Source organism: Cibotium barometz, chromosome 47, assembly GCF_041138505.1.
Source record: "Cibotium barometz isolate CiBa-2024 chromosome 47, ASM4113850v1, whole genome shotgun sequence".
Taxonomy (NCBI): domain Eukaryota; kingdom Viridiplantae; phylum Streptophyta; class Polypodiopsida; order Cyatheales; family Cibotiaceae; genus Cibotium; species Cibotium barometz.
The window spans coordinates 1,394,747-1,408,322 of record NC_141092.1 but is presented as its reverse complement, the minus strand read 5'-3'; positions in this window follow the sequence as shown (position 1 = coordinate 1,408,322).

The window sequence follows — 13,576 nt, the reverse complement described above, 5'->3', positions numbered from 1 at the left end:
ACCTCTCACAACCTAGAATTAAGAAAGAAGAAGTGGTTTGAGAAGAGTTCAAAGGACAGTATATTGTGGAAAAAAGCTATGGATGGTTTGAATCGTTCATAGAAGCTTTGGTCATTGATCTAGGAGTGGGATGAGGACCCCTCTACGATCCCAGGAATAAAGAGTTTGTTTATTCTTAGAGAGGGATGCATTTCTTAAAATGTGAATACGTTGTAATAATACTATGAAGCATTGTATCTTCTTTTGGTTTATGCACATAACAAGAGTTTGTTTATTCTTAGAAAGGGATGCATTTCTTAAAACGTGAATGTCTTTTAATAATATTATGAAGCATTATATCTTCTTTTGGTTTTTGCATATAACAAGAGGCCTTGTGGAGTCATTTGTGGACCCTCATTGCAGCAGATGTGGGGGGTAGCTAGCCAACACATTGTTGTAGTAGGTGTCTCGTTCCTATGGAAGTTCATTACTCTACGAAGTCGAGACTAGACCCCACACATCATTGTGGTGCATGTTATGATACTATGGTACATGCTAGACTTTTGTCGTAGTATGTTACTCTACAGAGTTGAGAGGGGATCCTATTGTTGTGGTGGCAATTCTTGGTACGTGACTGTGGTCCTCATTGACTTTTGAGAAAGTCCTAGGTGCACATCTCGACGACAAGGATCATGTAACCTATGGTACATGTTAGACTTTTACCGTAGTATGTTACTCTACAGAGTTGAGAGGGGATCCTGTTGTTGTGGTGGCAATTCTTGGTGCGTGACTGTGGTCCCCGTTGACTTTTGAGAAAGTCCTAGGTGCACATCTCGACAAGGATCATGTAACCTAGGAGCACTCTTCTTGCACATGTGTATTGATCTTGTGTTGAATTTGTGGGAAATATCTTTTGTGATTTATGTTCTTTTAAATTGTGGATATTGCACGTGTGTTTTAAAGAGAAGAAATGAGGCTTCAAGTGGTGATGTTAAAGTTGAAAGTCTTTTCCCATTTTCTAGTTCCTTTCAACTATCATACTAAGTGGCAATAGCATTTCTTAAGCGAAACAAAATGAAGCCTCACATGGTATTAGAGCAATGTTTCTATCTTGAAGTTTAGAGTACTGGGAACATAGACTTCAGATTTTGAGTAAAGGGAATTATATACTTGAGTTTAGAGTACTGGGAATGTAGACTTGAGACCTTAAGTAAAGGGGAATATATTTCAATTTAGAGTATGGGAATGTTGATTCGAGACCTTGAGTAAAGGGAACTATATACTTGAGTCTAGAGTAGACTTGAGACCTTAAGTAAAGGGAATTATATTTCAATTTAGAGTATGGGAATGTTGACTCGAGACCTTTAGGAAAGGAAATTATATTTCAATTCAGAGTACTGTGAATTATATTTGAGTAAAGGGAACTATATTTCACTTTAGAGTACTAGGAATTATATTTCACTTTAGAGTACTAGGAATTATATTTGAGTTTAAAGTACTAGGAATGTAGACTTGAGACCTTGAGTAAAGGGAATTATATTCAAATTTAGAGTATTGGGAACATAGACTTGAGACCTTGAGTAAAGGGGATTATATTTAAGTTTAGGGTACTCAAAATGTAGACTTGAGACCTTGAGCAAAGGGAATTATAGTTTAGAGTACTGGGAATTATAGTTTAGAGTACTGGGAATGTAGACTTGAGTAGAGGGAATTATATTTGGGTCTAGAGCATTGGAAATGTAGACTTGAGTAGAGGGAATTATATTTGAATTTAGAGTACTGGGAATGTAGACTTGAGTGGACGGAAATATATTTGAATCTAGAGTATTGGGAGCGTAGATTTGGGTAGAGGGAATTATATTTGAGTAGATTTGGGTAGAGAGAATTATATTTGAATCTAGAGTATTGGGAGCGTAGTTTGGGTAGAGGGAATTATATTTGAATTTAGGGTACTCGAAACGTAGACTTGAATAGAGGGAATTATATTTAAGTTTAGAGTATTGGGAACCTAGACTTGAGCAGAGGGAATTATATTTAAGATTAGAGTACTGGGAACCTAGAATTGAGCAGAGGGAATTATATTTAAGATTAGAGTACTGGGAACCTAGAATTGAGCAGAGGGAATTATATTTAAGATTAGAGTACTGGGAACCTAGAATTGAGTAGAGGGAATAATATTTGAGTTTACTGGTTTACTGGGAACCCAGACTAGGGACCTTGAGTATATTTGAGTTTAGAGTATTGGGAACGTAGACTTAAGACCTTGAGTATAAGGGGATTATATTTGAGTTTAGAGTACTAGGAATGTAGACTTGAATAAAGGGAATTATTTTTAAGTTCAGAGTACTGGGAAAAAAACTTTAATAAAGGGAAGTAAAGTATTGGGAACATAGACTTGAATAAAGGGTATTAGAGTATTGGGAACATAGACTTAAATAAAGTGAATTAGAGTACTAGTAGGAACATAGACTTGAATAAAGGGAATTATTTTTTAGTTTAGAGTACTCGAAACATAGACCTCAATAAAGGGAATTATTTTTAAAATTTAGAGTACTAGGAACGTAGTCTCGAGACCTTGAGTAAAGGGAATTATTTTTAAAATTTAGAGTACTGGGAACGTAGTCTCAAGACCTGGAGTAAAGGGAATTCTATTTGAAGTAGAAGGGTATTTTCCAATTCCCCCCGTTATCACACTAAGTGGAAATATCATTCCTTAAGCAAAACAAAACCTCACAAGTGGTATTAGAGTAGTGTTGCTCTTGAAGTTTAGAGTACTAGGAACATAGACTTGAGACCTTAAGTAAAGGGAATTATATTTGAGGTAACAGTACTCGGAGCATAGTCTTCAAACCTTCGGTAAAGGGAATTCTATTTGAGGTAGAAGGGCAAGGCATAAACCCGAGTGAACCCATGATGAGAAATGTAGACAGGACTTTGGTAGATTTGCTCAACCCCAAGGACATAAAATATTCCATAAGAGAGAGGACCTAGCCAACGCAGCTCTTAGATAAGTATTAAGAGCGCCCAGTATTTTAAATTTGATGGGACCGAGAAAAATGGGGAGAAAATCAAAGCCTTGAATCGAAAAACTAGAAGATTATTAAAAGCTTGAAAGTAGAAGTAGATACTAAGACCAGCAAATCTATGAAGTTAGTCAAGGAAAGGAAAACGTCCACTAGCCATATGTTATATTCCCAAACTTTAAGTTATTGTGAATCCAAGAAAATAGCTTTTCATTAGAGCCAGGTTAAGATAGATGAAATCATGGGTGAGAAAACTAAGTGCTTCTCCTTAGACATCATGGGTGATAAGATTGAGTATTTCTCCTTAGACATCTCAGCCTTGAAACTACTTCGTGGAATTCAACCGTGGAATTCAACCAGGTTTGTGAAAGAGAAAACTGAATTCATAAAAGAAAAAGATTACCATCCCTATGTGAAGTAGCTATTAAAGGATATGTCGATGTTTTTCCAAAGGATTTATTCAAAATGTCTCCACCTAGGACATTAGACCATGCCACCTAGAGTAACACTATTTGTGAAGGCTCCTTGTCAATTTCATGTGCAAGAACACACCGAACCCGAAGCAACAACTAAATGATCTATCGAAAAGGGGATTCATCAGACCAAGCATTTCATCATGGTGTATCCATGGGGATTAAACAAGCAATCCTCCCCTACCACACATAAATGACTTGTTGATCCAATTGTCCAATGCAAAAGTATTTTCTAAGATTCATCTTTTTTTTTGGGGTCAGAAGATTACCGAATTGGAATAAAAGATAATGGCATTTTTTAGATAGCCTTTTGGACCTATTATCAACACTATGAGTTCATAGTCTTACCTTTTGTTTCACAAATGCTCTGCATAATTTTCAGGTGTCTTGTGAATAATATATACCATGAATATCTAGATTATTTCATTTTGGTACTCTTGGTTATATAATTGTCTATTCTAGAAAGAGTGTGAAATCCATCTATGAAAAGCTCTACAAAAACTTAGGGACAACGCATCATGATACAAGACCAGAGTGAGAGGAGTTATGGTGGAGACTTGTGGGGGGGGGGGAGTGGTGCCACTAAAGGACAAGGGATCATGAACCGACTGGTTCTCTAAGGGAAAGTCACCTGATGGTAGCTCCTCCATCGCCAAGGCTTCTTCTTTCGGGAACTTGCTAACCCGGTTTTCCTCCCTAGTGTGGTGAGGGGATGGGGAAGCCAAGCCACCAATGGTTCTTCTTGCAAGTTTAGCTTCTAACTATACAAGTCACAGCACAAACCCTACCAATGCTTTGAGAAGTCTTCTAAATAACACCTATCATGACCAAATCAGCCAAAACTTCATCCAGCATACCATCAACACACTCTCCCTGTGGGTTGTGGAGTTCTCCTACTCGACACTATCCATGGTTCTTCTTGCAAGTTTAGCTTCTAACCCATGATCTGCATGTGATCTTTGATAACCAAATGATTCACTATCTCATCATCCCAATTGTCCACAATAGCATCTCTTCCTTTGTATGATATGCCCAAAACACCCACATGCTCACAGCAGCCCATCAAAACGATTGCACATGGTTGTATCACCCTCTAAAGCCTCCAAGCTTGTACAAGTCACAGCACAAACCCTACCAATGCTTTGAGAAGTCTTCTGAATAACACCTATCATGACCAAATCAGCCAAAACTTCATCCAGCATACCATCATCAACACACTCTCCCTGTGGGTTGTGGAGTTCTCCTACTCGACACTATCTAGGGTCTCCATCTATTATTTTTCTAAAATTGATCCTCTGTCTTCCACAATCATCCTCTGATGCTATCTGCGCTATTTGCTGGTGCACGGTAGGCAAGCTCTCCAATGGCATCATTAAACTCTTGCTACTTACACTGTCTCCAGCTCTAGATCCACTGGACTGGACTCTTCCCGAGTGGTAGGCCAATGTAAGTAGAGACTCGCCCACTCTACCAAAAACACTAGTAAGGGCTTATCCAACACTCCCTCTTCTATGCCCTATTTCAAGGGTTTGAGTGCAACATGGTGGAAATATGTGAGTTCAATCCATATCCTAGTGGGCATCTACTTACATGGTAGGTTGTCTCTCCAATGGCATCAGTTAAACTCTCGCTACTTGCACTAGCTCTAACTCTAGATCCACTGAGTGGAATCTTCCTGAGTGGTAGACCAATGAAAGTAGAGACTCCCCCCACTCCACCAAAAACACTAGGAAGGGCTTATCCAACACTTCCTCTTCTACCCCCTATTTCAAGGGCAAATCTATCCCACTAAGATATGGATTAAACTTAGATATTTCCACCATGTTGCACTCAAAGCCTTGATATCACTCCAACTAGTTTCCTAGTGATTATGTACTTGTGCCTTCTAGTCCTAATAACAGATCCCATTTCTCATCCAGGGGTATTCCTTGCCTCCTCTAATGGAGACTCAAACCATGATATGGCTAACTCCTCTGAAGAGAGCTTCTCCTTCTACGGATGGTACCATATTGGCTCCACCTGAGGCCTCCTCAATACTCTTGTCTAGAGATAAGTCATTGTGCCTTCACAGTTTTGGTCAATTGTAAGTTATCTTGACCTCAATTGTGCACCACTTGAGCGGCTCACAACCATGGCCTACCTATCAATAGTCTATATGCTCGTGTGGCTATGGGGGCAAGTTCAAGACCATAAAATTCATATGGAATAGCAATCCTTCAAGGGTAATTGGGACTAAACTTACCATTCCTAGAGGCATGACTTCTCTTTGATCATCCACTCAGATGGCAAAGGGGTTTGGTTAGCATTGCAAAACCCCAATGCTTTGCCTTTGGAACGATGTTGAATCTTGACCCCCGCTATCTATGATGACTCTAGAGACTTGTTGGGTTTCCCCAATGGGAGCTGTCAGCCTTGGGCTGCGATGCTACTCTTATCGATGTAAAGCAAACTCTAGCTTGCTCCTGGGGTTGCCACCACCACTACTAAGCAAGCTTTTACTATGTGTGTTTCTCGGATTAATCTAAATCTAAGCTAAGTTTTGAAAATTCTTTGAAGTTTATTAGCTCAGATGACACAATTAAGAAAGGGGGATCTCCACCGTCACCCATAAACATATTGCTTCCCACCCTACCATGGACAAGGAGGAAATTTCAGATGGAACCATGCCGAAGAGGTACACTAGAGGGGAGTGAAGGGTGTTAAAGTAGAGAGATGGCAATGGGCTATAACTTCAATACTTAAAAGAATGATAATAAAGTACAAATCAGGCCAAGGTATAATTGGAAGCACAAGCTTATATTGACAAAAACAAAATTGCCAAGTACACTGATCTCAATCCAATGAGGATTAAGGCTGAGGGAGAATTACTCAATCTACTCTCAAATAAACTTTGATGAGACCTAAGAGTTCCTAAACTATGCTCTAACAATCTTAGTCGTGATTATACAAGGCTTGTTACAATTAGTGTTTGCTATGTGCCTACATACAACTATGAGCTATAGTAAACTTGCACTGATTGCTATGTGCTTTTGACCTTCACAAATGCATGTTTTTTTCCTTTTACCATTGACTGATTTAGTTGTTATTTTTCCTTTTGCCATTGACTGATTGTAATGGTATTTAGTTGTTATTTTTCTTTTCATTTTGGCTGAGTCATGCCCATGGCATGTCCATGACTGTAGCACTACTTTCTAGCACTGTCCACTACTATATAGCACACAACTGACTTGTTAAAACCCTAAGATCTCTCTAGATAATTGTTATGCATAAACATGCATAAATCAGGTATAAACATGCATAAATAAGGCATAAACTCATCCACCCGACCACCCCCGATGCACACATGAATTATAATGAAGTACATCATACCTTTACCTTGATGTCCCATACCATCAAGAGGTATAACTCCAATCCAGTAGCATGTAGCTATAGAGTGAAATGGTAGGTGAGTAGATATAATCCTCTTATACAAGAGAACATCATATCATAACCTAGCCTCAAGATAACATAGCCTTAGCCTCCCTTGAGTGTGACCCATGCCCCTATTATATAGGAGGGCCCTCAAGTGACTCTTGACTCTCCATTTCCCATGTGTGACCCTTGGATGTCTGACCCTAACCTTAACCCTTAAGGTTAATCCTAACCCATGCTCCACTAGAGCTTGTTCCCATGCTTCCATGCTCACAAACCTAATGTGGGTTAGCCTCCTAGTATACACACACATAATGTGCATATAACATACTTCCCCTCTCTCGCACTCTTGCAATGAAAAGAAGGAGAACTACACTGAACAATATCAACTGACTCCCAAGTTGAATCCTCTATTTCCCTACCTTTCTACCTAATTTTAACCTTAGGGATTATTCAACTACAAAGTTTCCTTTCTCTGAATTCAAGTACCTTATCAGGTTCATGTGGAACATAGGATAAATCTTCGACTTCAACGAGTTCTTGAGGAGTATCTATGTTATCCTCACCTCCCAGTTTTCCTTTCAATCTATCGATATGACTGGATGAACTAAGACAATTGGAGGTAGTTTTAGTTCATATGCAACCGTGCCAATGCATAACTCAAAAATGGACCACAATATCTAGGAGATAAATTCGAGCATTTTCCTATTAGTCAAGTTTGAGAATCTTTAGGAACATTAAAATAAACCAACGCTCCTGGTTCAAAAGACCAAGTTGAGCGTCCTCTATCTCAGCATAGAATCGTGCCCTATCCTGATAGAATCCTGAGCTTCGGTCAGCATTTCTTGCATATCACGCAAGAAATCCCTCGATGCATCAAGCTTGATGTCCTTAAGACCGACATCAATAGGTGCCCTGGGTTGATACCCATACATAAGCATGAACGGACTAAAATAAATAACCGTATGTTTAAAACTGTTATAGGCAAATTCCATCATTGAAAGATATTTTTCCCAATTTGATGCTTTTCCAGAGACATATGCACGAAGCATATCCTCTACAGTATGATTCATACGCTCTGTTTGCCCATCAGACTACTGTGGATGATCAGAGGAATTCATATTCAAAGTAGTTACCTCGTTGTAAACCATTCAAAAATAAAGTAAGAAAACATGGCATTATAACAGCAAGAACCAGGTATCCATCGTCTCGATGAGTCACATATGTCCATCCGTAAAACCATCAGGTTGACTGTATAAATCACCTAAAGTACGGAACTAGAGAAAGAAATGCCAAAAAGGAAAAATCCAAATTTCCTTAATCCGAACACAACAAGATAAACTTGTTGAACTCTAAAGAAAGAGATTTCAACAAGTTAAAATGCCGACGAGATTACACTCATCAATACATGCAGGCTATAGATAAAAGAAGTTTATCTAGAGAATGCCCACACAACAACTTTAAATGAATTCAAAAAATGAGATTGTCTTTGAATGTTGAAGTCAACATGCTAAGTGATGTTAGCAAAGCAACAATCTTGATCCCAAATTATCCCATAAGATAATATATGTTAGCAAAGCAACAATCTTGAGCCCAAATTATCCCATAAGATAATATATGTGAAGGATCGCTAGCGTCCCATACCACCATGATACCACCCATACATACCTTACCAATTTGAAACTCCCTAGTATGCCGTCTCTAGGAAATATGAATAAAATCCTGTATAAAAGGAATAAGATGGCCTTATCCCTAGACTTTCACATACTAAAACCTGTCTCTATATTCCTGAGACCACATCAAGGAACAACTCTTTTTGAGTATATCATTAGAAAAGAATTTTGAATTATTGGCGCCTTTCTAATGATAACTACCCAATAAACACACTAAAGCTAGGGTGGAAAAATAACTCACCTAGATACATAAGCAACTAGGTATCCAAGTTGGAATATGTACAAAAGTACAAGCAATATACTCCAAAATTAAGTGCAAAAAACAAAGGCAAATGCTACCTTCAAAGCACATGATATTATCCAAAAGATCAAAAGATCCTTATAAAACCATGGATAAACTCGAATCCATAAAAACCATAGTTGATCTCATAACAATCAATGCATGCCATCCAATGGTTATTAATCATGCTAAAAGAAGCATTAAAATTGGTGGCCAACTTATCAATCTGGAGTATATGAACTTGGTGTCGTTCAAGCAAAACTCCAAAGTAAGCAAGTGAAACACATGTGTGTAACACTCATTAACAAAAACCCCTAGACACAAGTGATCTAGGTAGAACCTGATGAGTCCAAATAAAACTTTGAAAACATTTAATAAAATCCACCAAAACAAACAGATCAACTATCCCATGATAGAATTTGTCTTAGGCTTAAGAAATTAAGCACAAACCACACTTAAATAAGTGCAAAATAAATTATCATGAAAAAGTGTCAGAGGTGAGACACACTTTGAATGCTGATTCTAGCAATCAAAAGTATGGAACATGTCCAAAAAGAATGGCTTAACAATGGCAAAAAATCATGAAAACATCGTTTAAAATAGATCCAAACAGAAATATCTACTAATACGAGGTATAATCGTATTAATAATATACGAATAACCCGCATCTATCTAATGTCAGCATGTGAAAACATACTTCAATATTAAATAACCCTCGAAAATATTAAATTCTTGAGAAAAAGAATTATCATGATTTTTTCCTAATTTTTCCTAATTTTATAAGGCCTCAAAATACGATAATTTTGAATTCCACCAAACCTATCTTATTACATTCCAAACCTATATTTTTCTAGAAAATTTTTAGTAATTTAGATTTGCCAAAATACCATTAATATTTTAAAAATATCAATTTTTAGGTTTTCTAAAAATAATTTCTAGAAAATTCCTAATTTTTCCTGAGAATCCCATCGTTCACGAAATTTCCAATTCCACTCGACAATTCTCAAATCCAATGAAAATTTATAATTTTAATGGATTTTTCAAATTTTTGGGTCAAAAAGTATATTTTTAAAGGAATTTGAATGGTCACGGGCGCCCAAAAGGACACACCACATGCCAAACACCAATTTCACATTTTCTAAAAATTTAAAATAACCTTTGTCTAATTTTTCACTAATTTTCAAAAAAATTTAAAAATTTTAATTTACCCCGAACGCATTAGAACACAAACGGTCAAAAAATTTTAGAATTCCAATGGTTTTCTCGGAATACGGAAAGCCAACAGTTTCGGAAAATGAAAAGACCAAAAAAAAATCGGAATGTGAAAGGTCAAAAGTTTCCAGAATCCAAAAGGTCAAAAGATTTTCCGGAATGGGGAAAGCCAAAAGGTTTCCCAAGAATGCGGAAAGCCAAGAGGTTTCAAGAAAATAATTTTCAAAAATATCCATAGAATTTTTTTTCTCAAATTTCGTATTTTCTCCTCTTTTTTCCAAGCTTTGAAAAGCTCTTTTTTAAAATAAATAATAAAAAAACTCTTTTTTAACCAAAAATAAAAAATCTTTAAATAAAGCTTTTATTAAGATTTATTATAAAGCTTTGAAATTTTTATTTGGGGGGAGGGTGGATTTTTTTCACCACCTCCACAGCAAACCCCCGGTGCGCAAAAAAAACCAGAGGGAGAGGGTGACAGGACTCCCTCTCTCCTCTCCTTCTTCTCCATTCTATTCTCTCTCCACCCCCTCCTTCTCTGTAATCAAAGGAGGATCAAGCAAAAATTAAATTTTACTTAATCATAATTAAATATTAATTATGATTAATGTTTAATTAAAATCCCTATTAAGAGGCGTTCACAAAGCGCGAGAGGAAAAAAGAAGGAAAAATCAGAATTGAGAGGCGAAGAGGGTCCCATGCACATGGGAGAGCATTCCATGCATCAACATGCTGCCCCCTACTACATTTCAGCACAAAATCGGCAAAAATTTGATAGCATACCCGCAAAAAAACCCGCAAAAATGTATTAAAAATACATTTTTAACCATAAAAATGCTCAAAAAATTTCTTAAAAATTAGAAAAAATTTCCTAAAAATTTGTAGAAAATTAGGGAATTCATTCTACCAAAAATATTCACAATAAAATATGTGGTGTTTTGGTAAAATTTTTCATTAATGCTTATTTTAAACCATAAAAAATAAAAAAAATAGCATTAAACTCACGAAATTTTCCCACAACGTCGATTCGTCCATTGAATAGAAGAAACACATGTTCCAACCGCCATATCAACGATACATGTGCAAATCATCAACAAAAATCAATAAAATAATATTTTTATTTAGTAAATATTAAAATTTACTTCAAAAAATGCCAAAAATTACAATAAAAAAGAAAAATCAACAACAATTAACTAGAGATTACTCTGATATCGCTGTTAAAACCCTAAGATCTCTCTAGATAATTGTTATGCATAAACATGCACAAATTAGGCATAAACTCGTCTACTCGACCACCCCCCGGCGAGCCCAAGGGATGCACACATGAATTATAATGAAGTACATCATACCTTTACCTTGATGTCCCATATCATCAAGAGGTATAACTCCAATCCAGTAGCATGTAGCTATAGAGTGAAATGGTAGGTGAGTAGATATAATCCTCTTATACAAAAGAACATCATATCATAACCTAGCGTCAAGATAACATAGCCTTATCCTCCCTTGAGTGTGCCCCATGCCCCTATTATATAGGAGGGCCCTCAAGTGACTCTTGACTCTCCATTTCCCATGTGTGACCCTTGGATGCCTGACCCTAACCTTAACCCTTAAGGTTAATCCTAACCCATGCTCCACTAGAGCTTGTTCCCATGCTCCCATGCTCCCAAGCCTAATGTGGGTTAGCCTCCTAGTGTATGCACACATAATGTGCATATAACATGACTACTATATAGTGCAATTCATTGCTATCAAGCACATAAGCTAGGGATGATATGAGCTTGCATACTTCAACAAAGGGGTAGGATGTACATGGGGGAGTCTAGATCAACTCCTTCCCCAACTTCCTTAAAGGCCATGCTCCACCACACTCAAAACTATGATTGTTGCCAAGGTGAGGGGGCTCTCAAAGCTCCTTGAGCCCAAGTGACTATGGCCATTATGCGAGGCTCTTTGTGGGCCTAAAAGTGCAACTGCCTCAAGTATGTTGACTATGGGGTGGCAAAGAATGGGTTTGGTACATATCCCGAGTGTAGTGATCTATGCTCTCTCGAATAGTGCAAGCACAACGACGATGGAGAGTTTACCAGTACTAAACATTGAGTCTTGTAATGTCCACTCTTGCCACATCCTGAAGCAAACAGGGGTTGGTTGGGGGATGCCGGTTGGTGGTTCTCTTTAGCTGCCCTGGCGCCGTATATGCAGGATTAGTATGGAGAGCAATTGCATACACACACCACTAGATTTGTCTAGGGCCGGTTGTGGGACTCATATGATGAAAATATAGGGTTAATAGGTGGGGAGTGTATCGGATTGGTATTGCACTTGCACTAGAGAGGTTAGGTGTGTACCCCTGATTGTGGAGCATGGGTATAAGTGAGGGTTGCCCATTATATGAGGTGCAGGATGAGGGGGTTGATCATAAAAGGATGCACCCAAGTAGCCGATGCTAGATGGTGTTCCAAGAAGGATACTACTGGGTTCGCCATTGGTACCAAAGTAAGCAACCGAGGCATGTGTGGCCACGGTAGTTTTAGGGGGTGACCTGAGCAGTGTAGTTGTTGGAGCAACCATACAGTCTCTTCTATAAAGGTATTTAGAGGGGTAGCTCCTTTGTGAAGTTGTTGGTGCATTAGTCCGAGACCCTTTAGGTAATAGCATTCCTTGTCCTCATGGTCACCTTTTGAGTAGAACGAACAATACTTCCTTAAGCTGGCCTTGAGAGGTGCATATAGTGCACCATGGGATGGCTTTGGTATCTTTAGTCTCGAGTTCTTTAATCTCCTTTCCAAGGGATAACAAGTACATTCTCTTATTGAGACCTCTTATTATCTTCAAGATCCTTCTTGAGCTTAGATAACTCATATGTAGAAGCTACAGCTCGAGGTAGCGAGAACACAGAGGAAGGTGAGGTTAATGACAGACCGGGGATAATGGAAGTCCAGAAGGTATTGCACTCTACTATTCATTCTCTAGTTGAGTGGCCCGGTCTTGAAATAGGGAGGGCTATGAGTAACCATTGTTGTAGTGTGTAGTTGTAGGGGTCTTGACATAGCATGTAGTTGTAGGGGTCTTGATGTAGCTGAGCTACTAGGACCTTTGACGTAGCTGAGCTACTAGGACCATTGTTGTAGTGTGTAGTTGTAGGGGTCTTGACGTAGCTGAGCTACTAGGACCTTTGCCCAAGTGATGGGCTAGGCCATTGACTCACCGACCTTAATAGAAAGCTGATTGAGCTCTTAGGTGTGATAAGGTCATAGTAGTTCCCTGGCATGAAGGTAGCCAAGAATTTTACCTTGGGGTAGCCCAATCCGGGAAGTGGTTAGCAAAGGAACAAGATGTACTACTAGTTTCCACTTTTGCACCATGATGGCCAAATTTTTAGTTATTAGTAGCCAAAGTTTCCTTAACCTCTAGTAGATGACTTCATAGGTCTCAACTCACTCTCATAACTACCAAGAGGAGGAAGAGAAGGAGATGAAGAAGGATTCAAGGTTTTCTTTGGGAAGTATACCCGCTAAGGAGTAGTCT